The 26,568-nt window shown below is 38.7% G+C and overlaps 1 protein-coding gene across 1 annotated transcript in view; it reads left to right on the forward strand.

The window, feature by feature from the left end:
- Positions 1-26,568, forward strand: part of fbxl17 (F-box and leucine-rich repeat protein 17) — an 898,173-nt gene that overhangs the window by 753,251 nt on the left and 118,354 nt on the right. The gene's annotated exons all lie outside the window — the stretch shown is intronic.

Genomic DNA, 26,568 nt, shown 5'->3' on the forward strand with positions numbered 1-26,568 from the left:
GATGCGAAATACTACACTACACAATTAGATAGTTCATATGCTATAATTATTCTATTCAGGTCAGTTTTGTGCCCTTGCAAATATTTTGCTCATACACTCATCAGGAGCTCTGCTTTTAAGGAAGTGCCTAAATTTCTATAATCCTTATTAATATGACATGATTATTTCTTTGTTATCCCAGATTAATCTTCAAATGGATAGTCTAATGCAGGGAAAAAATAACCTGTCATTTGCTATGAGAAAATAATTCGGTAACATTTGGCTTTATGCTTTATTACCTCTGACAACTTTGTTGGAAGAGGTTATGTTTTCACCTCCGTTTGTTTGTCTTTTCCCAATGTAACTCAAAAAGTACCAAACGGACTTTCATGATATTTTGAGGAAAGGTGGGCCATGGGCCAAGGAACAATTGATTTAGATTTTGATGCAAATCCGGATATGTGGCTTGGCAGAGGTATGAACTGTATTGAGTGCCCTTCTAGTTTATTATGCTTCCACAACTAAGTATTGTTTACTGCATTACTTTAACATTCAACAAACCATAAACTTCAGCATGAATAGACCATAGGTAATACTAATAAAGTTAATACGTAGTAATTAAACCATGACTAAAAATAAATCCAAATTAATGAGCAAAAATAAAATTAGTGTCTTCCTCAATTATGCTAACTTCCTGTGTAAATATTGGATCTGATTACCAACCAACAACCGCGAGCATATTCAAGCAACTCCCTCTCTCTGTCTTAGACACTCTCTTAGAGACTCTCTTGCATTTGAGTCAAATTGGCTACATTTCCATCTAATCTTGTTTGGGCATCGTTTTTATTTTTCAGCATGTTTATGCAAGAATTATTCTTGTGATGATTTGAACTGTGGAAACATTTCGCACATCACTTCAACCTATGAAAGCCTTCTGTGTAGAAATTTCAGTAGTTAAAATATCCATTCTGAGTGACTGTGACAGCTTGTTACTTAAACTCATTGTTCACAAGTCCAGTTTCGGCCACACTTGAGTTGTTATATGAGCAAGAGCTTAGTGTCTGTCAGTCTTGAAATAGTAGTACTGTATTTCCAGGAATGTACACTGAAGAGCCAAGTCTAGGAGGCATTGTGTAGACACGGGACACTTTCAAGATTTCAGTCCTCTGCTAAAGACATTGCGCTAGCAGCAGACGATTGTCTCATAAATCTACAGTGCAGTCATGCATCAGCTGCTTTGCTACATGGTATAATGAAGTTCATTTCTTCTAACTAATGCCAGTAGGTTTCCTGCCTTTAAATGGTGCACACATATGTACAACCTCATTGTTAATCTGTAGTTAATCAGTAAGTAACATTTAAGTAATTCAGCATCGTACAGTAATATGTATTATAAAGTGTATTGGATTAAACTTCTCAGTTTCTCTTTGATAACGTTCATAAGTTTCATGTGCAGGCTTGTACAGACAGGTGTCTTTATTTCGAGAGAAAACACACACGTCCTCACAGTGTATATGAGTATATCTGCGTTTATATTGCTTTTTATGATGCTTATTCACTCGATAAAATTAAGTTAGACCTTCAGCTTGTATTCTTGCACCAACTCCTCCCTCACAGGCCTGTTGTACTAGTGTGAGGATATGATTTTGATGCAGACCCCAAACAATTCAAGATATGTACATCTGCCTTCTAAATCTGTGGTTGGTCTCTAATTGGCAAGTTACATGCCAAAGCTTATCACATATTCACCATCCATAGCCTTGTTTACTTACACACACACGCACGCGCGCGCACACAAAATAAATTAAAAAAAAAAATGCCTTCCAGAATTATTGGCAGTCCTTGTAAAGATTAGTAAAATGGTAAGGGAAAAAAAACCCCACCTTTTGGTGAAGTCGCTTCATCTCACACTGAAAAAATGAGAAAATCAACCTTTAACTGAAATAAATTTATTCAGAGAAAAACAAATCCCTCATCAAGAAATAATTACTTTCAACAAAAAGCACACGTGGCACTATTATTGACACCCCTGGAAAATATAGTGATTACCAGTGGCGGGTCCTGAAAATTTTCTCAGGAGGGGCAAATTATCCAATAATGTCATAAGGTGACTCATTCAACAGGTACATTATCGGTAGCCAAACATTATTGACTCATTTTTTTGTTTTCTCTCTGCATATCACAGTTCCATGCCACTTCTGTCCACTAGATGGCAGCACATTACAGAAATCTTTTCCCTGTAGCTACCTAAGCTATAGGCTGTGGTGTAAAGTTGCAAACAACATTCACAATCGAAGAATAGTTTGGCTCCACAATGACCAATTCCAATTACGCCCTATTCACTATTCACATTATTTCAATATTGTATGATGTGAAATAGCCAAGAATGATATCTTTATAAAAAGATATGTCCAACAACTACACTACCGTTCAAAAGTTTGGGGTCACTTTGAAATGTCCTTATTTTTGAAAGAAAAGCACTGTTCTTTTTAATGAAGATCACTTTAAACTAATCAGAAATACACTCTATACATTGCTAATGTGGTAAATAGCTGCAAATGTCTGGTTTTTGGTGCAATATCTACATAGGTGTATAGAGGCCCATTTCCAGCAACTATCACTCCAGTGTTCTAATGGTACAATGTGTTTGCTCATTGCCTCAGAAGGCTAATGGATGATTAGAAAACCCTTGTACAATCATGTTAGCACAGCTGAAAACAGTTTAGCTCTTTAGAGAAGCTATAAAACTGACCTTCCTTTGAGCAGATTGAGTTTCTGGAGCATCACATTGTGGGGTCGATTAAATGCTCAAAATGGCCAGAAAAATGTCTTGACTATATTTTCTATTCATTTTACAACTTATGGTGGTAAATAAAAGTGTGACTTTTCATGGAAAACACAAAATTGTCTGGGTGACCCCAAACTTTTGAACGGTAGTGTAAATAAGAAAGGAAACCATATTTTTAAAAAATAATACATATTTATTTGCCAATCTTGAAAGTACTGTTCTACAGAATGTTCTGTAAATAGATTTTGTACTTCAAACTCCATGACCAGCAAGAATTTCAGACTGTGCAACTTAAGGACAACAGGAAAGTGCACTTACTGTAACAAAACATTGTAAATAGTTGGCTAACATAATAACAGTTGAATAAATAGATGAGTGGCTCTTTAGATCTTGCAATTACTGGTATTTACCAAGGATATTACTAAAGTGCTAACTCTCAGAGCAAAGTGTGGCAAATATAAAAATGCACATTGAAAACATCAAAAGTGAACTGATTCTGTGACTGTGTGTGTGTGAGAGAGAGTCACGAAGTCAACCAAACCCAGAAAAACACCACGGTGACTGGAGCCCTCAGTTTCGTCTTTGCCTCGTAGAGCTAACTCGAACACTCCACAAAATTTCACGCATTGGATGAGCCGGTTTAATATGTGCCTGTTCTTGCTCACCTCATCGTTGTGGCAGTGAACTGCTAGCCTGTAGCCCTCATCCAGTTGTGTAGCGATGTTCACTCTCCCAAAAGCCGAAAATTTCAGGCAGCTGCCCATGTGAATCTTTGATGACTCATGTTTTTTTATTTTCTCCGACAAATGATGCATGTCTGAAACTCCAGTGACAGTCCAAGCAGTGTTGTCCGTGGAGCCACCTCCAGGGTGGAAAAGTAAGCAGGGGTAGCAGAAAACCGCTGAGGCATCCTTGCAGCCAGCTCGCCAGGATTTACGCTGGGACCATGTTGAAGTAAAACCTCGAGTATATGATTCCCCCCCTTTGTCGAAATTAGTTTTATGTTTAGATTTGGTCGAGGGGGTCCAGCTTGTTTTGTTGCCAGTTTGGCTCGATTTGATTGCTGACTAAATGGAACTTCTTTTAAGGACCGCACTGAATTGCTTTCCACATCCATCTCACCTCAGAAACTGAGCGGATCGAACGCAACTTTGCCACGCTTCACAGTGACGTAAGCACGTTAGGGCAAGCCCCCCCCGGAACCCATAGAGATTGCATTGAAGTGTCAGTTAGGAGAAAAAAAATATATTAACATGGGACTCTATCAGTGAACTCTTGGGCGATTCTCAACGTGACTGAAATCGCCCCAAAAGGGGCGGTACTCTAGAAGCAAGACCACCCTGATTGGACAATGATACCCAGAGACAGATTAAAACGGCCTAGAGCAGCGCTGGTGAAAGTTTGTTTAAAAAAAAGAAAAAAAAAATGTTTTCGTTTTGGCAGTGCGTCGCCCAATCGCCCTTATGTACCACCCGCCCTTGGTGATTACAATGTAACTGAAGCATGTTTGCCATTTAAATCATACATTTTTTAGTTGATTGGAGTGTGTTGGAACTTTCAAGCTGTAATCCATGACTTCCTGATTAACTGGGGTACAAATATGAGGTGACACAGAGCCCAAATTTCCTTAGTCATCCATCAACGTGGGAAAGATAAGATAACACACAAACCAAAATGAGGGAGAAGTGTGTTGACCTTCATAAATCAGGGAATGGTTATTAAAAATAGCTGTTCACCTGAAAATGTCCATTTCTACTGTTAGGGCAATAATAAAAAAGTGGACACCAACTGGAACTGTTATAAACTTGCCTGGAAGAGGACTAAAGTTTATTTTGCCCTCACATACAGTGAGGAGGATGGTAAGAGAGGCAAAAAAACCAAACAAATAAAAAAAAAATTCCCAAGGATCACTGTTCGTGAATTCCAAGAAAAAGTAAAATCTTGGGGTTTCCAAGTCTCCAAAACCACCATCAGACTCCACCTCCATGCCAACAGATTATTTGGAAGGTTTGCCAGGAAAAAAGAAAAAGCCTTTTCTGTCAGTTAACCACAAACGTATGTACCTAAAGTTTGCCAAACGCTACAACTTTGACTGGAACTGTTTTCTGTGGTCTGATTAAACAAAAATGGAGCTTTTTGCCAATAAACACTCAAGGTGGGTTTGGTATGAAAAGAAGGCTGACGAGAACCCCTTTGGCCGCAAGGAAAAATGCTGTAGAACTTCATGTGTACAATTATACACATGATGTCCGAAGGGGATAATGAATAAAACCCTATCCCAAACTGTAAAATATGGTTGATGGTCTGTGATGTTTTGGGGCTGTTTTTCCTCCAAAGACACTGGAAACATTGTTAGGGTACATGGCATCATGGACTCCATGAAATAGAACATTTTAAATAAAAATCTGGCTGCCTCTACCAGGAAACTAAAACTGAGTTGTCAATGGATCTTCCAGCATGACAATGATCTAAAGCACATGTCCAAATCAACTAAAAATGGTGAGCTGACCACAGAATCAAGCTTCTGCCATGGCCATCTCAGTCCGTTGACCTGAATCCCAGTGAAAACTTGTGGGGTGAGCAGAAGAAGAGAGGGCCTTGGACCCTGGAAGATTGTGTAAAGAGGAATGGTCTCAGATGCCCTGCTCTGTATCTCCAACCTTATAAAATGTTATAGGAGACTCAGTGCTGTTTTACTTTCAGAGGAGGTTGTACTAAGTATGGTATTAAATGCAGGAGTGCCAATAATAGTAGCACATGTGTTTTTGTTGAAAGTAATTATTTCTTGATGAGGAATTTGTTTTTCTCTGAATAAATTTATTTCAATTAAAAGTTGGATTTTTTTTCAGTGTGAGATGAAGCTACTTCACCAAAATGTGGATTTTTTTTTTTACTAACCCTTTTAACAAATCTTTAACCCCCCCACACACATCTATCTATCTATCTATCTATCTATCTATCTATCTATCTATCTATCTATCTATCTATCTACAACCCCGATTCCAAAAAAGTTGGGACAAAGTACAAATTGTAAATAAAACCGGAATGCAATAATTTACAAATCTCAAAAACTGATATTGTATTCACAATAGAACATAGACAACATATCAAATGTTGAAAGTGAGACATTTTGAAATTTCATGCCAAATATTGGCTCATTTGAAATTTCATGACAGCAACACATCTCAAAAATGTTGGGACAGGGGCAATAAGAGGCTGGAAAAGTTAAAGGTACAAAAAAAAGAACAGCTGGAGGACTAAATTGCAACTCATTAGGTCAATTGGCAATAGGTCATTAACATGACTGGGTATAAAAAGAGCATCTTGGAGTGGCAGCAGCTCTCAGAAGTAAAGATGGGAAGATGATCACCAATCCCCCTAATTCTGCGCCGACAAATAGTGGAGCAATATCAGAAAGGAGTTTGACAGTGTAAAATTGCAACGAGTTTGAACATATCATCTACAGTGCATAATATCTTCAAAAGATTCAGAGAATCTGGAAGAATCTCTGTGCGTAAGGGTCAAGGCCGGAAAACCATACTGGGTGCCCGTGATCTTCGGGCCCTTAGATGGCACTGCATCACATACAGGCGTGCTTCTGTATTGGAAATCACAAAATGGGCTCAGGAATATTTCCAGAGAACGTTATCTGTGAACACAATTCACCGTGCCATCCGCCATTGCCAGCTAAAACTCTATAGTTCAAAGAAGAAGCCGTATCTAAACATGATCCAGAAGCGCAGACGTCTTCTCTGGGCCAAGGCTCATTTAAAATGGACTGTGGCAAAGTGGAAAACTGTTCTGTGGTCAGACGAATCAAAATTTGAAGTTCTTTATGGAAATCAGGGACGCTGTGTCATTCAGACTAAAGAGGAGAAGGACGACCCAAGTTGTTATCAGCGCTCAGTTCAGAAGCCTGCACCTCTGATTGGGTTGCATTAGTGGGTGTGGCATGGGCAGCTTACACATCTGGAAAGACACCATCAATGCTGAAAGTATATCCAGGTTCTAGAGCAACATATGCTCCCATCCAGACAACATCCCTTTCAGGGAAGACCTTGCATTTTCCAACATGACAATGCCAAACCACATACTGCATCAATTACAGCATCATGGCTGCGTAGAAGAAGGGTCCGGGTACTGAACTGGCCAGCCTGCAGTCCAGATGTTTCACCCATAGAAAACATTTGGCGCATCATAAAACGGAAGATACGACAAAAAAGACCTAAGACAGTTGAGCAACTAGAATCCTACATTAGACAAGAATGGGTTAACATTCCTATCCCTAAACTTGAGCAACTTGTCTCCTCAGTCCCCAGACGTTTACAGACTGTTGTAAAGAGAAAAGGGGATGTCTCACAGTGGTAAACATGGCCTTGTCCCAACTTTTTTGAGATGTGGTGTTGTCATGAAATTTAAAATCACCTAATTTTCCTCTTTAAATGATACATTTTCTCAGTTTAAACATTTGATATGTCATCTATGTTCTATTCTGAATAAAATATGGAATTTTTAGAGTTCCACATCATTGCATTCCATTTTTATTTACAATTTGTACTTTGTCCCAACTTTTTTGGAATCAGGGCTCTATCTATCTATCTATCTATCTATCTATCTATCTATCTATCTATCTATCTATCTATCTATCTATCTATCTATAACTAACAGGCCAATATGAGTCTTCACTCTCTTTCCCTGCTCTATGTTCCATTAAATCCACCTTCCTGTGATATTTCAATGATAATTAAGTGCTGTTGAATTCTTAAATCAGAAGGTGTTGATCAATTTTCTCTAATAGCACAGCGTTGACAGTAGTTCTGCCTATAATTCAGAGTGGTTTATATTAGTGCCCTGTTTTAATGTATAATTGTTTCTATAGTAACAGCTCAGTCACAGTGACTTGTACGCTCTGCATGATCAAAGACTAATTATAAACAATTAAAAAAGCAAACATATATTTTTGTTTAACAAAGAAAACCATATTCTTTAATGTGTTATAAAGTTGTATGTTCAGAGACATTTCTTTGGCATGCATGGAAGGAGTCTCAGTTGTCAGCACTTTGTTTTTTTCCAGTTTCTTTGTAGCATCTCTAACTAATGTATGTGTCATTAGGGAATAGCACGAGTGATGAAGTCATAGTATGTTTTCATTAACCGTGTGTAACGGTTCAGCGTTCGTGGGTGGAGCACAGAGGACGGCAGGACAGAGATCAGGTTTGACAGTGCGTTTATTGCTAGACTTTTCAGTTTTAACAATAATTCATTCACTCAAACAGACAGACACACACGCACAACCGGCGTCTGGTTCAGGGATGATCTCCTCTGCTCTCGCGCTCCCTCCTTAAGTAGGGCACGGTCACTGGGAAGACACAAACACAGGTTAATTGCTCTCAGGTGTAGTGATTTTGCCACTCACCTTCCCTGACTCCGCCCTCCTGTCACAGACCGGCGCTTGACCACGCCCCCCCTGCCACACCGTGATACTGCAGTTGAATGTGTGCAGTGGGCATTTTTTCCCTCATTCTGTAGTTTTTTTCACTTGTCCCAAACTCAGTATGATTATACACTTTGTGGAAATAAATATCTCTGCAGCACATTCACTCTGCTATCACCAAGTGCCATTGTACACGTTGTCCTCGCTCAGGCAAAGAATCAGATGCAAGGATGAATACTACAGTTGATCTGGCAAAATAAACTACTAGGTGGCAATTCTCCAAATGAAAAAAGAATCTTGTACATAATACATACTAAACTACAGTATTATTCTGAATAATTCCTATTTCCAAGTAACACATACACATGCATTTAGAAATGCTTATGGCAGCCACCAAAATTCAGATTTTTCTCATATTTCCATTATTGCCTGGGATAAGATTTAGTAGCGTAATGAAGGCAGGAAATATTTCCATGCTGTGTCAAGCATTACGACTTGAAATAATTGATAGACACTTAAGGGGGAGTGGGTGGACTAGTGTTGGCTTCAACAAAGTAGTTTAATGACTGCATTACGGGGTATCTCTATGTAGAAATTGACTTGGGGAAATTCATTATTTCCCAATAGCTATAAAATGATAGTGCAATATCTTTTACTGCACTGAAAAATTCATAACTTTCCTCCATGGTCCTGAAGGACAAATAAAAATGAGTGTTGTATTTGCTAAGCAAGTGTACCCTGGATAGTAGGCAGTCATAAATTCTATTTTTCTCATAAACCCAACAGACTTTCACAAAACATGGGGTGTATCACTGAAAGCTAATCACGGTACCTGGATATAATGGCCTCCACCTCTGTCCTGCACATTCGTGCATCAATAAACGCTTCATATCAAACCACACCCTGTAATACATTTCTGTAGCCCTGTACACTGTTTCCAGAAGATTCTGTTATATCTGGTGTATTGAGTGCATTCAATACATCTTGGACATCCAGATGTCCACGGTGTATTGAGTGTATCCAATACATCTTGGACATCCAGATGTCCAAGATGTTGAATGACATTTTATCAAAATTGTATGTTTGAGATGCACAGACGTCCGGTTGTACAATGTGACATACGTCCTGTTTAAACTGCACTTTTTTAGCGTCAAACCCTTCGAAGGTAAAAGCTTTTTCTTCAAACAAAGCAGAGAACTGAGTGTCCTTCACCAACTACCCATCTAAAAAAAACGTACTATGCTAACAGCGCTATCATGGTCACTACACTTGTTGCTGAGTTGGAAAAGCTCAACAAAGACCTGGCACTTTCAAGTTAACTTTCAGGAGGCCTTACTTAACAAACTGGATGCAAACGGATTTATTCATAAAATTGTGAAAGCAATCATTTACACATGAACTTTGGTATTCACAAAAATCCCATAAATTCAGAAAAAACATTCATAACCTACTCATGCTCCTGAGTGCGTGTAAATAAAAATGAATGTAAACTCCGAATCGATTGACTTAAAATCATATAATTTACATGGAGTTCTGCACTTTTAAGAAAAAGTCAAGTATAAATTACATATATTTATGATGTTTGCAATGTTTAGCAGAGTGACTTACCAAAGAGCTTTGAAGGAAAACGCATCCTCGTGCTCGTTCATGAGCTCAGTGATGAAGAGCACTATCAAGAAAATTTTGTGAAAAGCAGTTATTTAATAATTATCCGCCGAAGGTGAAGTGAATATTGGTGAATAATAACTGAAATTAAGTTGAGGTTATTATTCACTGATATTCACTGAGCCTGAGGCAGATAATTGTTGTAGTATAAATACACCAGTGATTATTATTAAAAAAAATTATTAAAAAAATTTAAACTTAAAAAGCAGCATGCAAATGTAATAATGGTATGGCGCAGAATGGTCACTTATCTACGCCGAATCACATAAAATACTTTCTTTTGAAATAGATAAAATAAATTACAATTCCACCTTACCTTTTGAATAGTTTTAAACCAAACTTCATAGCATGTTTAGTGCTTTTAGGAACAGCATTTTCTTTCATTATTTGTAATTCTTCCTCACTTATAATGACAAAGTGATTGACCGCCATTTTGCCAAGTCGCTTGAGGTGATTATCGAGAAACAGTCTGAATTTCTCAACCAGTCAGCACACTTGATTTCCTATAATCACCTCCATATTTATACCAATGTATATTATTTCAATTAATTAAAGAATACGAAATCTAAAGAAAAGGAGTATAAAACTAATCGTTCAATTATAACTAAAATAATGGCAGCATATAAACAAAGGATGTCTGTGCTGGCTGTGACCCATAAACAAATGCCTCAGCCAATGGCAGACTTGGTGGATGATGATGATTATTATTATTATTATTATTATTATTATTATTATTATTATTATTATTATTGGCACAGAAGTGAGTCAATTTAACTTCCATTTTTGCCTTTAACCTCATGGTTTATTTCATGCCCCCAGCTGTCTATGTACTTGACCTTGGGGGAAGTAATGGCCTAATGGTTAGAGAAGCAGTTTTGGGACCAAAAGGTTGCTGGTTTGATTCCCTGGACCAACAGGAATGGCTGAAGTGCCCTTGAGCAAGGCATCTAACCCCCAACTGCTCCCCAGCTTGCTCTGGGTGTGTTGCTCTGGATAAGAGCGTCTGCTAAGTGCTGTTAATGTAATGAACTTTTATGGAGTTTTGTGGGTGTCACTAAATGCAAATGAGCTGCGTCAGGAATGTGCTTTGCATGTCACAAGTGATTAACGTTTGCACATGAGTACAAAGAAAAAAATCACTGTTTCCAAACCTTTTGTAAACTGACAGGAAACCTTAGTTCAGTTTGGCTTACACAATCCACCTTTCCACACAACTTTACTAAAGTACTGACAAACGAGGCACAATACTGACAATAAAATAATAGCTTTCACCATTCCTTACCCAGATCTGTACAATCTTGAATGTATTATCTTACACATTTTTAAGGCTTGTGGAGATGAAGATACTCTACTGCACACGGCTCATGATCGTCCAGTCATGTTTTGAGGTAACATCTCTGGCACCTGCTTAATACTGCGGTACTGAGCTCGAGCTTGAACAGTACTCAACAGGAAGCAATAACACCAGCACTGTGCTGTGCACTTTTTCTTTTTTTCCCTTTATTGCTGGCCATGCTTGTCACTTTTTAAAAGAGACGGAGCTCTTATTACACCTTGTGTGACTAATGTGGGCAATTCGTTTTTATACCCCCCACACCCCTTGTCTCTCTTATGAGCAACCCAGGAGCCTAGTATTTGGAGGAAATTGCACAGATATTTCATGGATGTGGATATCTGCGTGACACCTCTTGCATAGCTGATATTTTACAGTCTTTTAACAGGTGTAAGTGTATGCTGGAGCTAAGCTCCGAGAAATCTGAGCCAACTAGAATCATTTTAATCAAATTAGGTGCTTGTTTTTGCAGCTTTTTCTCCATCACTCTCTTCCCTGCTTCTCCATGGCTGTCTGTTGCAGTGTAAACGAGATCACTTTACTCCAGAGCTCTTGTTATTGGCTAGTTGTGACAGAGTAGGTGGAGGTGCTTAATGGTGAGGAACCCTGCTGTGCACTGAGGGAATACAGAGCTGTGGTGATGTAAAATACTCCCGCTGAGCTTTTTCCGAATTTAAACACACATTCAGCCGAACAGGAGCCTTTTTTCTGATCTGTATGTCAGAAGATTTGATGGAAATTTTGACTCTAGGGCACTTTATTAAAATCTTGTTTGTGTGTGTGTGAGAAACAATATTCATGTTGTCTTGTCATTGTTTCAGCAGCATGAAGCGGTCATGTCCTGATCGAGATCTGACAGATAATATAAAGTACACAGTTCCTGTTTTACTGAAAATATTTTTGTCATGGTGCTTCTTATTTATGAAAGAATATGTTAATCCAGTATTTTGTAAAGGAGCTACAGCATACCCTGGTGAGTTGCGGATCTCAAGCTTCACTACAAAACATGTCCTTGTTTCTGTGTGTGTGTCTTAGCAAAGGACACAATGCAAGGACATCAACTCTGAGTGATGAATTAAAATATGAAATAATGGCACTTTTTAGATGGGATGTTCCAGAAGATTCAAAGCTGATATTGTATGGTATGATACTTATTGATTTGATGTTATTATTATTATTATTATTATTATTATTATTATTATTATTATTATTATTCCTCCTAGGGTTGCACTAGGATCCTAGGATGTCATTTATTTCCAGTAAACATGCATCTGTATGGTTTTGGTCCTCGTGAGTACTGATGCTTGCTTGTCCATGCGTTTAGGGTACTGGGCGGGTTCTTTATAATTTTAACTGGTTTTAGATTTTAAATGGATTTAAATGAATTAATAAAATTCGCAAAAGTGTTTCTATACAGAAGCAAATAAAACATAGGTTTAATTGTCTTCAATTGGTCAGAATCCCTCATTCTTATGCAGCTGATCAACATGAACAGTATACAAGGTAAGAGCTGTTATTTTCACTCACCTGTGGTCGTCTGGAGGCAATTTTTCCTCTCCTTGTGTTTTCTGCACCATTGATTGCTGCAGTGTTCTGTTAGCATTGAACTCCTCATGCTGAGTTTTATGATTCATTTGCTTTATCAAGTTACTTGTGTTGTATTATATAATTCCTCCTTATATAATATAATACAAGCTGATAAATGAGCACAGTGAGCACATCAGGCCCTTAATGACATAGACATATAAACATAGACGCCGCATTGAGCTGGTGGCCCCGTTGCTGGGATACGTCAGAGTGTCCGCCATATTTGATGTGGCACATCTTCCCCGTAAACCAATGCAAGTAAATGGACTGAACTTCATAAAGCCCCTTTCTACAATAATATTTAACTCGATGCCTTTTATTCACCCATTAAGACACACACGTATATATTTGGGAAACAAACAGGCATCAAAACAACATATATAACTTTTAATGTGATGGTTATAAATAGTGTGCGAAATACCCTGTACACTGCAAACTAGCGACAGATAAGCGATAGATAGCTCAGGTAAGCTAATCAGTCAGCATACCGTAGCAAGCTATCAAAACCTGAGGCCACAATAACCAACCTACAAGACTGAATATGATAAATGATGGAAATAGTGGAAAAACTGGAAATAATGAATGAAAATAAAAATTTACTGTTTTATTTATTGAGTCACCACACAGACCTACTCTCGTTGAATAAAGTGAGCTGAATGACCGCCAAACTGAGTTCGGCCAGGTTCTAACGTCATACCAAAACAAAATACATCACTGATTCCTTCACATTCAGAAAGGTTAAAAACATTCATCATACGTTCAAAAACGTTCATCATAGTGTGGCACTGTATTATCTAATTCTCACTGCTTATAATTATACACCTACCCGGTGGAGATGAGCTGGGAAACTGAAGACTGAAGGAACAGTATTGAAAAGTATTTTTCCAGTCTCACCTGTGAAAGGTAATCCCATGTGATCTCGTTTGGAAGGTAAACCTGTTGGTACAGTTAAACGCAGCACATGAATGAGGCATCTTTATTCTAGGCTACTGTCTAGATGCTATATCAGAGACGGTTGAAGAATCTCCACTTTGCCACATCCAATATGGCGGCGAGGATGACGTATGATTCTACGCAGAATGCGGCGTCTATGTTTATATGTCTATGCTTAATGATACCAGTATTGATACAGAGGCATCTTTAGTCATTCTGTTGCCTTTTAAGGTGCAGCTTAAATGTGCAAAGATTACAAAGAACTTGCATATAAAAACATTCTTTATTTGTCTATTTTGGTGGGAAAACAGAGGACGTGCCGTTTTGTTGGATTTGCCAGATATTGTTGGTGTTGGCTGAGAATAGGTCTGGGCAATGTGATAATATAATATTATCATGATAAATAATGGCACAGTACACCTTTATGGTATCAGGTATCATATCTTTTACAGTTAAAACAAACAAACAAACAAAAAAAGGTTACAAGCTCTGATTGAAAGCCACTGTAGACCCCTTAGCATGTTTGTAAACAAACCGACCACTGCCAGGATGCGCGCGCTGCCCATAGACCGGCATTATGAGCTGTCAGATTATGCAAAACAATTGTCGTTACAAGATCGAGAATGCTACATAAATAAGTTAACTCTAACAAGTGGACATCGCCTACCGGATCCGCATTTAATTAAAGAGTGGACGGACGATGTTAGTAAGTTCCCTGGTATACAATGGCCAGATATATGCTCGTACCTTATTGACAAGACTTCAGTGTACACCCACAAAAAACTTCGTGCCTACAAGTCTTTAGACGCATATGATTGTTATGTGCGGGCATGTACAACTTGATTAACAATGGGACATTCATATTCATTTTGTTTTAATCAAATTATGCCAGTGATGTGATGGCAATGTGGCTTTAGCTACAACAGCAAATACCAACACTAAACAGCAATTTGCAGGAGGTAATGGCATGAAAGGAATGATAGTGTAAAGAGTGCAGCTAAGAGAAATCAGAGCTGCGTAAAAAGCGAGAGGCAGAGAGCAGAAATGAAACTGAACGGGGCGGGGGCTAGGTTAGAGCAGTCAACGTAAGTTGGCATTTAGAGTGAGGGCACACAATTTTACCTTTCCATCCTTGCTTTAAAATTGTGATTTTCGGCATACACAAATAATGATGGCACAAAATCTGGACTGCTTGAGTCAAGCGAGACCTCTCCTACAAACAAAATTGCATGCAAAGCTAAGTTAACATGCTAACAATATTCATTACATTGTGTAACTATGACCCAGCTAATCAGACAAACGTTACCAAAGTATTTTGCTACATCAATAAATGAAGACTAGAAAGAATAAAAAAGAAAGATTTAATAAATAGCCTGATCTTACCTGTGATGAAGTGGGCGCTGCAAACCCGCGCATTTTTGATGGTGCTTTCATCCCAGTCTACACGTTTGATGGCTTGTAGCCATAGACGTCGGCGATTTTTTTGAAATGGGTGAGATCCTGCTGGAATTCTGAACATTTTAACCCCATCACTGCTACGATTTTGACACCCGAAAACACAACAACTAGGCATTTCTGAGTCTTTTTTGGGTCCAGGCTGCGCCCGCAATTTCCGCTTTCGTATGAATGACGTTTACTGTGAAGGGGTCTATACTTGATGTTAAAATTTTGTAAGGGATTGTTAAAGCAATATAATGTACTTTTTTTAAAAATTTATTATGAGAATTTGTTTTGCAAATATTTTTCTCCTTTTTAGTTTCAAATGCTTTCTTTTTGCACATATTAAATAAAAGTTTGGTTTCAATGCAATATTACTGCTTTTCTGGCAGTTTTTAAAAAAACATGATTTTATATATGTGGAAACAGAGAAATGTGACGTTTATCTTCGAGTGGTGAGTGTATATATTCACAAGTGAGCGAAGCGAACAAGTGATATATTTTTTAACATGAGAAGATAAACTTCATATCTTCGTGCCATCATGTAATGTTCTTTATATTAAATGGACACATCCACTAAAAATATGCAAGTTAATCAAAAGAGTTTTAATTTTGAACCAGTTCACCATTTTGACAATGTGCATCTAGTCAGTGGGAAAACACTGGGAGTGACATCACTGGAGTGAAATATCGGGAATTATTATACGTATGGGCCACTTTTTCCATGAAATAAAAACATGTATTCTATTCCCTTCTAGCGGGTTTATTGATGGTATCCAATATTATCATATTGCTTATCATCCATGTATTATGCCACTCTCCCCAATGGAGAATGAGCGTGCAATATTGTTATAATATTGCACATTGTCAAGACAACACGATGCCACATTTCGGAGCTCATGCGAAGATCCAATGACAAAACTTCTGCTGCATATGCACACATCATTTCTTTGTCGGCCGTGAGAGAGAGAAGACGGGGTTAATTCGGTTCTCGGATCAGTGAAACTAAAGACGCGCTGAACACCCAAAAGACTGCCAAAACTTCATTATATATATTCATGTATATTTACAAGAGAAAAACAGACTAACGGACATCGAAAAACTGGAAAAGAGACACATCGGAGATGTAAAACTTTCGCCCTAGTGAGTGACTGACAGCTTGTTCACAAAAATGGCCACCAGGTTTGCTTCATTAAAAGCCAAAGATTTAAAGAGAAAGACACGCTGAACACCCGAAAGACTACCAAAACTTCACTGGATATTCTTTGCGCGTTTAATCTTCCACATTAAATATATGGAAAAACTGGAAAAGGGGCATGTTGGAGATGTAAAACTTCCACACTAGTGAGTGACTGTGACAGTTTGTAAACAAAAATGGCGGTGAGGTTTGCTTCATTAAAAGTTGAAGATTTCAAGAGAAAGACGTGCTGAACACCCAAAAGACTACAGAAACTTCGCTGGATATTCTTCACGCATATTTACAAGAGAAAAACAGACCAACGAACATAAAAAAACTGGAAAAGAGAGCAATAGCGGAAATATAAAGTTCTACTTGGAGGTGAGGAAAAGTGACGGAGACTTTTGCAAGAGGACTTCACTCGTGGACTTCACTCAGCAAAGCCCTTTTTGTTTTGAACAACTGCAATGTAACAATTTACTTCTACCAAAAGTAACTTTGAACTTGAACTGTCAACCTGTGTATAGCTTGTATATAAGTTGGGTTGGTGTTCAATCTTTTTGGACTTGTACCACTTTTATTGTTAGAACTTTAACTTTGTACATGTACATTGGATTGACAGAACACTGAATTACATTCGATCAGAATCTGCATTCAACATTGGTAAGTTACCCCCCCCCCCCCAACTTTTTGTAAAATCTATAATTGTTCCATCAAATGTGTATGTATTATAATAATAATAATAATAATAATAATAATAATAATAATAATATTGGCTGGCTTTTTTTGTGGTATATCAGATATATTCCATTCAGCAAGCATGATATTGAACTTGTCTTCAACTCGTTCAAAATCATGTTAGCTGAATGAAATATATCTGATATACCACTCAAAGCCAGCCAATATTATTTAAATATGTCATTCAGATCGGCAATGTATTTTGTCTGAAAAATGTGAGTTTTTCAACACGAGAAGACAAACTTCATATCTTCAAGCCAGTGTGTGATTTTCTTTTTATCATACAGACACATTCACAAACAAAAAGTACCCAAATTTATCAAATCAGTTCGTCGATTTCCTCATAAGTGGCATACAGAGATTTATGTTATGGTTTTGAATCTCCATGTCCCAGATGTAGCTCATATGAAAAATATGAGTGGCATATTTCCACTCATAAAACACTTATTTCCAAATAATATATTTAAAGGAGATATGCAGAACCATGGCTTCACTTTTTGTTTATAAATGCCTTGAGGCCTCAAGAATAGCATAGGAATATTTTTAAGCGTTAACAGTAAATCTATTATAGTAATTTTTATGATTAAAACGATTCATATAGGTAGCTGTCTGAGTGAATGACCTTGACATCTATGATGTCACCGCAGGAAGACTATGGGTCTCATCGCTATTTCTGCTATACTAAAACACAGAGCTGACTGCAACCTTGATCCTCCATTTTGAGCTAATTTATCACCATGCCACACAGATGTGTTGCTGGTGGGTGCAGCAACACGTCAGAAAGTGGATTTACATTGCATTCATGGGCCAAGAATGTTCAAACTGCAAAGATTTGGATGCGTTTTGCGAGAAGTTCACGGGCACATTGGGCACCTATAAAGTGGTCTCTCCTCTGCTCTGCACATTTTACCGAAGACTTGTACGAGACCTCTGATCTGTTGAGGAGCGTTGGCTATAAGCCTGTATTGAAAGAGGGTGCAGTACCAACAATTAAAGGAAAGGAAAACTACAAGAAAAGGAAAGTAAGTTCAATTGCACCAGTTCTCCTGCAGTTTGAGCCGAGGGTTGTTGATAAACATATTATCGCGTGACATATTATCGTGACATCGCTCAGGCAGTGAACTCCCCGCGGTTGTTGCAAAAACTGGTGATGTCCCAGGTTTTAGTAATTGCCTGAGCCGAGCAGTAATGGCGGAGTACTCAGTATGGAGAAAATGGAGAATGAGTGGACCAGCCGTCTGATTTCTCTGCTGGAGATGCTTTTTTTTAATCTTCCACTGGATATGCTTGCCTCAGCAGCAATATCTTGCCCTTTTATATATATATTCACACATTTATGGGTCTGTCAGAAACTGGGTACTTTGAGGTTACCCCACTAAATATACTCACAGTCAATAAACTATACGGTTTTGAATGGTGATGTTGGTTTTAATTTGAAATAAAATGATGAAAGAAATAATACAGATAAAACAATATTTGATGTGAATACTCTATTCAGAATTTGGCAAAAATTCTGCAAATTTGTGGAAAAATGGCGGCTTGATCTGGGACATGATAAATGTCTAAATAAACTACATCACATTCCCTTAAAAAGGTTGTAGTCCACTGAAAAGTCTGCAGTTATCACTAATTGTATTTTAAGTTGTAACTTTATACACCTAAGGATTGGTGCACTCACAGAATAATCATAACCGTAATAAAACATCATGCAAAATATTTGATCACTGTTGTAACTCCATTTTCCACATGCCCAAAACCAATACGATCGTGTGTTTTGATCTAAATGGAAAGCTTCAGGGTCAAGGTCACTACCTCACCAAAAGTAGTAACTTAAAATCACTACGCCATATAAAAATTTAGTTATAAATCTGCAATTTTGTTTTTTAAAACGAAAGCTGAAAGTTAGGTATAGAATATGTTTCTTAAAGAATATGTTACAATGGTAGGTGGTCTTGTATGAATTTCTGAGCTATAAAATGAGTTGTGGTCTATCTTTTACCGTAGCGTGTTATTTGTGTGTGGGGAATGACACACATTAACAATTTGCATGTGTAGAATAGAATTTTCCACTCCAACACTTAGAACACTCCAACAGTTAGAAGTTGCTCGTGCTTCCATTTGCGGTCTTTCTGTTACGCGGGTGATCTGTTCGGACGTTATCACTGTTTTTTTAATATATATATATATATATATAAATATATAAAGGCCTTCGCTGGCCACGGGGCTCGAACCCAGACCTTCTTGCTGTGAGGCGACAGCACTAACCACTACACCAGCGTGCCGCCCCTATATATATATATATATATATAAAATAAAAGTGTGTATGTATATATATATATACACACATACATACAGTGGTGCTTGAAAGTTTGTGAACCCTTTAGAATTTTCTATATTTCTGCATAAATATGACCTAAAACATCATCAGATTTTCACACAAGTCCTAAAAGTAGATAAAGAGAACCCAGTTAAACAAATGAGACAAAAATATGATACTTGGTCATTTATTTATTGAGGAAAATGATCCAATATTATATATCTGTGAGTGGCAAAAGTATGTGAACCTTTGCTTTCAGTATCTGGTGTGACCCCCTTGTGCAGCAATAACTGCAACTAAACGTTTCCAGTAACTGTTGATCAGTCCTGCACACCGGCTTGGAGGAATTTTAGCCCATTCCTCCGTACAGAACAGCTTCAACTCTGGGATGTTGGTGGGTTTCCTCACATGAACTGCTCGCTTCAGGTCCTTCCACAACATTTCGATTGGATTAAGGTCAGGATTTTGGCTTGGCCATTCCAAAACATTAACTGTATTCTTCTTTAACCATTCTTTGGTAGAACAACTTGTGTGCTTTGGGTCGTTGACTTGCTGCATGACCCACCTTTTCTTGAGATTCAGTTCATGGACAGATGTCCTGTCCTTTAGAATTCGCTGGTATAATTCAGAATTCATTGTTCCATCAATGATGGGAAGCTGTCCTGGCCCAGATGCAGCAAAACAGGTCCAAACCATGATATTACCACCACTATGTTTCACAGATGGGATAAGGTTCTTATGCTGGAATGCAGTGTTTTCCTTTCTCCAAACATAACGTTCTCATTTAAACCAAAAAGTTCTATTTTGGTCTCATCCGTCCACAAAACATTTTTCCAATAGCCTTCTGACTTGTACACGTGATCTTTAGCAAACTGCAGATGAGCAGCAATGGTCTTTTTGGAGAGCAGTGGCTTTCTCCTTGCAACCTTGCCATGCACACCATTGTTGTTCAGTGTTCTCCTGATGATGGACTCATGAACATTAACATTAGCCAATGTGAGAGAGGCCTTCAGTTGCTTAGAAGTTACCCTGGGATCCTTTGTGACCTCGCCAACTATTACACGCCTTGCTCTTGGAGTGATTTGTTGGTTGACCACTCCTGGGGAGGGTAACAATGGTCTTGAATTTCCTCCATTTGTACACAATCTGTCTGACTGTGGATTGGTGGAGTCCAAACTCTTTAGAGATAGTTTTGTAACCTTTTCCAACCTGATGAGCATCAACAACACTTTTTCTGAGGTCCTCAGAAATCTCCTTTGTTCGTGCCATGATACACTAACACAAACATGTGTTGTGAAGATCAGACTTTGATAGATCCCTGTTCTTTAAATAAAACAGGGTGCCCACTCACACCTGATTGTCATCCCATTGATTGAAAACACCTGATTGACTCTCATTTCACCTTCAAATTAACTGCTAATCCTAGAGGTTCACATACTTTTGCCACTCACAGATATGTAATATTGGATCATTTTCCTCAATAAATAAATGACCAAGTATAATATTTTTTTCTCATTTGTTTAACTGGGTTCTCTTTATCTACATTTAGGACTTGTGTGAAAATCTGATGATGTTTTAGGTCATATTTATGCAGAAATATAGAAAATTCTCAAGGGTTCACAAACTTTCAAGCACCACTGTATATATACACACACATTTTTATATATATATTAGTGCTGTCAAGCGATTAAAATATTTAATCGCGATTAATGTCGCGACTGTCATATGCCGCTTTTCCACTACCAACGCGGCTGAGTTGGGCTGAGCCGTGCCGTGCTGAGTCGAGCTGAGCGGGGCTGTTGGAGTTGCATTTCGACTACAACCGCGCTGAACCGTGCTGGCTGGAAGTGGGTGGACACATTGGGTGGAGTTAGCGAAAGTGGGTGGACGTCAGGTGATGTCGTTAGGCGGCGCAAACAGTGACATCAGTGAGCTTTTAAGCGGTAGTCTCACAACCCGGAGAGTAAACAATAAACATGGAGGACATGGAGTCGTTAGTGTTGCTTGTCTTGGTGCTGTGGCTTGTTGTCACCGACAACACCAACAGATACTGGCAAGAGCGTATAGATGAGGCGAGGCGCATAAGGCTTCATAATTCTCGTAATTCGTAATTCTCCTTCTTACGGGTTTACGGTGTTTACAGATCCCAGTGTGCTCGCGGGGCGTGTGTGGGCATGTGAGGACACTCCTCCTCACCAATCAGTGCACAGGGGAGTGTCTGCTCACGCCCCCAGCCTCACTCAGCTCGGTTTGGCTCGCTTCAGCCCCACTCCAAAACCGTGTGAGTTTTGGGTGCTAAGCAGGGCTGAAGCGAGCTGAGTCATGCTGTTCTTCGGTAGTCGAAACGCGAGCCGTGTCGGGCTGAAGTGAGCTGAAGCGAGCTGAAGTGAGCTGAAAAAGGGTAGTGGAAAAGGGCCAATAGTTAACTCGCGATTAATCGCAATTTAATCGCAGATTTTTGTCACATGAAAAACCATTGTAATTCTCTTATCAGCATAAAAAAGTGATCTTTACAGAGCATAAAAAAGTGAATGGGCTTGCTCACCGTTCGAACTACAGGGGTACTTGGGGGATCCGAGATCCCCTGAAACAGACATGAGATCCCTTGAAAACATGATTTGGGAAATGTTGGGGGGTCTCTAAAATATTGGCAAAATGATGTTTATTGACATAGCAATCGTGTGTAACGGGAAGCATTTGCATATCCGAAGTGAGCGTGCGATGGAGAGCCACGCTCTGAGACAAGCGCAAGCACCCCCCAAGGGAAAAAAAGGGACCCCCCGAAAATATCGGCATAGTTCGAACACTAGTTGTACCAATGTTTTTTTTATTTTATTTTATTGCAGAGCATAACACGTCTTGTCACAGCCACTGCAAAGTCGGGCTGGAGCCTCCGATGGGAAAACGAAACCTAAGCCGAGCACCGTGGCTCTTTGGGGGAGGGCAGAGGACTCTGGCTGTGCGGGGCGTGGCATTACAGTCTAGCTGCTATCGTTTTTCTAAGCAAAGTCTCTGTTCCAAGTTCCTGGCAGTTTCAAAAGCTTATGAAAAACCTACATCATGTCACAGAGCGTTAATCTCGCGATAAAAAAATGATCGGCGTTAAAATTGAGTCAAGTTAACGCGTTAATAACGCGACATTTTTGACAGCACAAATATATACATACACACACATTTACATATATATATATATATATATATATGTATATACACTACCTTTCAAAAGTTTGGGGTCACTTTGAAATTTCCTTATTTTTGAAAGAAAAGCACTGTTCTTTTCAATGAAGATCACTTTAAACTAATGAGAACTACTCTCTGTACTGTACATTGCTAATGTGGTAAATGACTATTCTAGCTGCAAATATCTGGTTTTTGGTGCAATATCTACGTAGGTGTATAGAGGCCCATTTCCAGCAACTATCACTCCAGTGTTCTAATGGTACAATGTGTTTGCTCATTGCCTCAGAAGGCTAATGGATGATTAGAAAACCCTTGTACAATCATGTTAGCACAGCTGAAAACAGTTTAGCTCTTTAGAGAAGCTATAAAACTGACCTTCCTTTGAGCAGATTGAGTTTCTGGAGCATCACATTTATGGAGTCGATTAAATGCTCAAAATGGCCAGAAAAATGTCTTGACGATATTTTCTATTCATTTTACAACTTATGGTGGTAAATAAAAGTGTGACTTTTCATGGAAAACACAAAATTGTCTGGGTGACCCCAAACTTTTGAACGGTAGTGTGTGTGTATATATATATATATATATATATATATATATATAGGGGCGGCACGGTGGTGTAGTGGTTAGCGCTGTCTCGCCTCACAGCAAGAAGGTCCGGGTTCAAACCCAGCGGCTGACGAGGGCCTTTCTGTGCAGAGTTTGCATGTCCCCCACATGGGTTTCCTCCGGGTGCTCCGGTTTACCCCACAGTCCAAAGACATGCAGGTTAGGTTAACTGATGTCTCTAAATTGACCGTAGGTGCGAATGTGAGTGTGAATGGTTGTCTGTGTCTATGTCTCAGCCCTGTGATGACCTGGTGACTTGTCCAGGGTGTACCCTGCCTTTTGCCCGTAGTCAGTTGGGATAGGCTCCAGGTTGCCTGCGACCCTGTAGAACAGGATAAAGCGGCTAGAGATAATGAGATGAGATATATACAGTGGTGCTTGAAAGTTTGTGAACCCTTTAGAATTTTCTATATTTCTGCATAAATATGACCTAAAACATCATCAGATTTTCACACAAGTCCTAAAAGTAGATAAAGAGAACCAAGTTAAACAAATGAGACAAAAAATATTATACTTGGTCATTTATTTATTGAGAAAAATGATCCAATAAGATATATATGTTATTTACCAGCTGGGAGGTCCGTATCGTGAAATACTGTGACCGAGGTCTTGAAAGTACTGACCGAGGCCCTCTGGGCTGAGGTCAGTATTCAAGGCCGAGGTAAATAATATATATTTTTATGTTTTTTATATATATATATATATATATATATATATATATATATATATATATATATATCTGTGAGTGACAAAAGTATGTGAACCTTTGCTTTCAGTATCTGTTGTGACACTCTTGTGTAGCAATAACTGCAGCTAAACGTTTCTGGTAACTGTTGATTAGTCCTGCACACCGGCTTGGAGGAATTTTAGCCCATTCCTCTGTACAAAACAACTTCAACTCTGGGATGTTGGTGGGTTTCCTCACATGAACTGCTCGCGTCAGGTCCTTCCACAACATTTTGATTGGATTAAGGTCAGGATTTTGACTTGGCCATTCCAAAACATGAACTTTATTCTTCTTTAACCATTCTTTGGTAGAACAACTTGTGTGCTTAGGGTCGTTGTCTTGTTGCATGACCTACCTTCTCTTGAGATTCAGTTCATGGACAGATGTCCTGACATTTTCCTTTAGAATTTGCTGGTATAATTCAGATTTCATTGTTCCATCAATGATGGCAAGCCATCCTGGCCCAGATGCAGCAAAACAGGCCCAAACCATGATACTACCACCACCATGTTTCACAGATGGGATAAGGTTCTTATGCTGGAATGCAGTGTTTTCCTTTCTCCAAACATGACGCTTCTCATTGAAACCAAAAAGTTCTATTTTGGTCTCATCCGTCCACACAACTTTTTTCCAATAGCCTTCTGGCTTGTCCACATGATCTTTAGCAAACTGCAGATGAGCAGCAATGTTCTTTTTGGAGAGCAGTGGCTTTCTCCTTGCAACCTTGCCATGCACACCATTGTTGTTCAGTGTTCTCCTGATGGTGGACTCATGAACATTAACATTAGCCAATGTGGGAGAGGCCTTCAGTTGCTTAGAAGTTACCCTGGGGTCCTTTGTGACCTCACTGACTATTACACGCCTTGCTCTTGGAATGATCTTTGTTGGTCGACCACTCCTGGGGAGGGTAACAATGGTCTTAAATTTCCTCCATTTGTACACAGTCTGTCTGACTGTGGATTGGTGGAGTCCAAACTCTTTAGAGATGGTTTTGTAATCTTTTCCAGCCTGATGAGCATCAACAACGCTTTTTCTGAGGTCCTCAGAAATCTCCTTTGTTCGTGCCATGATACACTTCCACAAACGTGTTGTGAAGATCAGACTTTGATAGATCCCTGTTCTTTAAATAAAACAGGGTGCCCACTCACACCTGATTGTCATCCCATTGATTGAAAACACCTGATTGACTCTCATTTCACCTTCAAATTAACTGCTAATCCTAGAGGTTCACATACTTTTGCCACTCACAGATATGTAATATTGGATCATTTTCCTCAATAAATAAATGACCAAGTATAATATTTTTGTGTCATTTGTTTAACTGGGTTCTTTTTATCTACTTTTAGGACTTGTGTGAAAATCTAATGATGTTATAGGTCATATATATATATATATATATATATATATATATATATATATATATATATATATATATATATGCAGGTATGCGTCGACTTACGAGTGCGTTTGGTTATGACTGACCAGTCGTAAACCGATCTGGTCGTAAGTCGGCCTATGTTAAATGAACATAAGTATATTGTGATGTGTAATGATATTGTAATCATCTTAAAGTCTTATTTTATCAACATTTTCTTATTTCATTATTTGGTTTAAGTCAAACACTGCATACTACAGTACAATTCGTTTAATATGTGCAAAACAAAAAAATATGAAATACAGGTGTGAAAAATAGAAAACATTTTAGTTTGAAACATACCAAAATACAAATGTGAAACATAGCAAAATACAAAACTTAGTGACCGCTGGCATCACTGGTGCTTGGCTGTGGGTCGTCTACGTCATCATCAGCTGTTGCAGCGCTCGGACTGGCGGGAGGATTTGCTCGTTTCATAAACCAGGAGCTGGGGCGGAAACTGTTGTACGCGGCAAGAGGCTGGCTGCTGGGCGCTGCCAGGAACTGGGGCAGAAACTGTCGTATGTGGCGAGAGGCTGGATGAAGGGCGCTGCCAGGAGCTGGGGCGGAAACTGTCGTACACTCAGCTAGCTCAGCTGGGAAACACTTGCCAGTCATAAACAGACGGTCGTAAAGTCAATCGGTCATAAGTTGCATAGGTCGTAAATCGACGACTACCTGTGTGTGTGTGTGTGTGTGTGTGTGTGTGTGTGTATATATATATATATATATATATATATATATATATATATATATATATATATATTATGTATGTATACACACACACACACACACACACACACACACACACGGTGTCTTGCAAAAGTGTTTGTCCTGTTTTGTTGCATTACAAGATGGAATTAAAATGGATTTTTGGAGAGTTAGCACCATTTGATTTACACAACATGCCTACCACTTTAAAGGTGAAAATTGTTGTTTTATTGTGACACAAACAATAATTAAGATGAAAAAACAGACATCTGGAGTGTGCAGAGGTTGTCAAGTGTATGTGAGCATCATGGGTTTCCCACACTTGAAAGAGAAGGACTCGGACACAGGATTCCCCTCGTCTTGTGTTTTTATTGATTTTCAGTGGAGTTGACGTTGTAATAGAAAATTGGCATGTAGCACAATTGTGGTAGTAGTAGAGTTTTTTCAGAAGAAAAAGTAGAAGCTGAAAAACCGGTAGCCTTTTTTCGTCCTTTTTTCCCCGATGTGCTGTAAAGTTTGCGTTAGTAGCGAATTCTCTT

The sequence above is a fragment of the Neoarius graeffei genome, chromosome 10 (assembly GCF_027579695.1).
Source record: "Neoarius graeffei isolate fNeoGra1 chromosome 10, fNeoGra1.pri, whole genome shotgun sequence".
NCBI classification, from domain to species: Eukaryota; Metazoa; Chordata; class Actinopteri; order Siluriformes; family Ariidae; genus Neoarius; species Neoarius graeffei.